Below are 3917 nucleotides of genomic sequence, written 5' to 3' on the forward strand. Positions count from 1 at the left end.
TGCTGAACTGTGTTAATTTACTCCTTTAGTTTCTTCTTAGGTCGTAAAAAAGTTTCAAGGTGGACAAACTACTTATGTTAATACTTGAGAGTTTGCGGAACTCAAAATTCTACTACCAGACCAACAACGGAATTTTTAACCGAACTAAGTCATTGTATAAAACAATTTATCAAAGTAATACATTTTTTTAAAATTTTACAAAACTAGTATAAACGTATTTCATGGTAACGTTTTAGGGTATATTTTATTTTTTAAAAACTAACAGCATTAGGTTGATATATGTCATTGTAAGTAACGTTTTACTTTTAAAACGTTATTTTTCAGTAATGTTTTACTCTTAAAACGTTACTGCGGGTAACGTTTTAGGAGTAAAACGTTACTGTGAGTAACTTATATCAATCTGACGCCATCAACTTTTAAAAAATAAAATATATGCTAAAATGTTACTTTGGAATACGTTTATACTAGTTTTGTAAAATTTTAGAAAAACATATTATTTTGATAAATGACTTTATATAATGGCTTAGTTTGGTTAAAACCTCCCATGCAACAAGTGTTAAACTACATGTAGTGTATATGTTTTGGCGTTCATTGAAAGTTCATTGTATAACGCTCTGCAACATGAATGAAATATACTATGAAGCATGTTATATTGAAATTTAGTTTAATCATGTTGTGTATAAAATAGTAATTTAATAATTATTATCAAATCATCGATTACTTGTCAAGAAAAATCATAAATCATTATACAATTAATAATCACCAAAATAATTATAGTAAAATTATTAATGAATTATAAATTTTTTTGAGCTGTAGATCTTTTGAAAATATTATTTTAATTCAGAGAAGATAGAGGTATGATAAGAAAATAATCTTTTGAAAAAAATATTAATATCCGAGAAGGTAGAACCGTAGAGGTAAAATGTGTACACACTCTACCCTTTCGTTATTCATGTCGAAAGCTATTGTTTTTATGGAATTATAAATTTAGTAAACCATTATCAATAAGTCAATAATATTTTAACAATTTGAGTTATTAATCTTGATAGTGTTTAATTTTAAATAACCCTACCAAAAGATTGGAGACTACCAATATGATTACTATATAAATAAATCTGCTCGCATAATAATATGGATATTATAATACTAACGATGAAATCTGCCCACAATATAATCACTTCTCTTCTTCCTCTAGAAAAGAGAAACTTGGTCATATCAATTTAATGCAAGATATGAGCGACTTTCGTTAGTGACTAACGGAAAATATTTGATAGACTAAAATTGCACCACTTTTACAAAGTAGAAGAATAATTAGCGATCCGTGTGAAAGGATAACGGTCACATTGAGTTTTAAAGCAAAGATAAAGGACAATTTTGATCTTTTTTTGAGAGAGATGGGGTGTGAAAAAATATAAATTTTATTTTTTAATTATTTTTCCTTTAAAAAAGAATTTGGGGATAGGGTTACGGGGTAGGCTGTAGGTGAGTAAGGATAAAAAAAATATTTGAAATTTATTTTAATTATTTGTTAAAATAACTGTTTTTGATATTTTTCTTTTACAAAATGGAGGGTGGTAAAGGTACGGGTAGGGTAAATGTGGTTTTACATGAGATGAATGGAGATAAGCTACAAATGTAATATTCATTTTTTAATGAAAAAATAAGTATAAAATGAAAAATATACTCTATGTGCATTAGATAATTCAGAATCCACTCTTTCAATCTTTGTCCTCTCTTCCACTCACTATCTGTTACTATAATTTAGAACAATTTTCCATATATAATTATATATATGCACATTAGATTATTCATGTTTGTGCTATGCACCGGCTCAACATAATTAGTTTCATGGTCAATGTTTTTTATCGCAATACAATAATTTACATATTTTTATTTACGTATAGAAAAATCTCTCTATACTAATATGGATAGAACATTAAATTTATATACATGTGCGAAAGAAACAAGTTCAAGTCATATACCTTTGAAAAATATTGATCCTTTCATTTTACTTTTACATCAAGATAAATGATACCAATACTGATACTAACTGAAGCTTAATTAAACAATAACCTATAGACTATATATAATATACTTGTACTGTAAAAAGTGCATAAGACCATCCAGCGATTCAAACATTTTAGACATAGATCAATATATGTGCCTGGACCTCTCTTTTATTCATCAATGTCATATTTCATAAAGTACTTCACAATATCCTCACCTTATTGGACTTGCTCCAGTTCTTGTGTAACCTCTTCAATCACTGAAATGAAGAGCAAAACAATGTTGAGGCAATGCAAACAGAAGTGTCATAGCATATCAACCACTTGCCACCATTGGGGTGTTTCATATTATCACGACTCAAAGTATACCCTACTTGTAATATGGTGTATAGGACCCCAAGAGTCCCTACACAAGTCACTTAGTATACATCATAAGAGATAACAGAAATAAAGATTTCAAAGAAACAATTTTACATCATAAATAAATTTGATAAAAGCGGAAGTCTAACATAAGTCTCAGTAAGCCATCTACTACATCAATAGAAGCGATTGAGACAGAACTCATACATCACATAAAAAGTCTAATAATTGACATAGAGAAAGCAATAAAAGTGTCTCGATCCTCGGAACATGAGGACTTCCAATCCTTGAGTGCCAAAAGATCAACTAGTCACGAATGTGAGAGGTAGGAGCGTCAGGCCTTACATCAACTTTTAATTTGGTTTAATTTGAGGAGATGTTATCCAATTAAAATACTACAAATTTTATAATATACTTTATAATTAAAAAATCACTTAAATTTTAAAACATTTTAAATTTGTTAATAATTTTAAAATGTTTATAATATTTACAATAATTTTATAAAGTAAATATATAATTTTCATGCAAAATCGACTAAAATTCTGAACATTAAATAGATTTTAAAATGCATAGTCAATTGAATAGCATTTCTAAATATGGTTAAAGGTCGGTCAAAGTTGGGTGTCAACACTCCTCTTCATTCAGAGTCTCGTTATTTTAATATTTCTTTTGTATTTCTGTAGTTTGAGTATTGCAATCACAATTCGTCTCATGAAACATCCATCAGGCTCTTTCTTAATCAATGTAAATTTAAGTTCACTTTCATCATTTGGAGTCATATGACTGAAAAATGAGTGTTGGTATTTGAATGCTATGAATAGATTGTGTCTACTTTCTTCAGAAACAATAAGAGTTGATACCACTGCCCCGTACTGACAATAAACTTTCATCCCCGAAAAAAATTCTTCGCTATAACTATTAAGAACATGGTTACTGGCAATTGAGTTCCGCATATGCATTGTCATTAAAATGATACTACTGTTGTAATTTAAAACGAAATGCATTGCCCCGTTAGTTCAATGAAAAATTTGGTATGCAATTTTTTTATAATGGTGTATAGAACTTGACAAAAATAACTTCAATGTATACATCATCTCCTTACAGAGAAGGGGGGGGAGTAGTTTTTGAAACTGTTAAGATTTTGGTAGTTCCTTCGGTGTTTGCAAGTGATTTGGTTTTGACAGACATTTTAGGAACTATTTACGGATGACTTTTATTGTTTTTTCAAAAGGATGAGCGTTAGTTCCGATAAAAATGTCCATCTGCAGTTGTGTTCATCATCCGAAACGTGTACCTCTATTGTTTTTAAAGTTTTCGTCTATCTTCTTGTGATTAGTTAGTAAGTGCTTCATCTTCACTAAATGTTAGTTTATTATCCTCCAAAAGTGAACTTAATTTCTACATAACTATAAATGCCTTTGACGTAATGGTTCTTAGGACCCCTTAGTTTCTAATTTTCTCCAACTCTGTCTCGTGACATCATAACACCAACATAAAGTATCCATTAACTGATCACTATTATTACATCCTATAATTTCATAAATCTGAAAT

The sequence above is a fragment of the Solanum lycopersicum genome, chromosome 1 (genome assembly GCF_036512215.1).
Source record: "Solanum lycopersicum chromosome 1, SLM_r2.1".
Taxonomy (NCBI): domain Eukaryota; kingdom Viridiplantae; phylum Streptophyta; class Magnoliopsida; order Solanales; family Solanaceae; genus Solanum; species Solanum lycopersicum.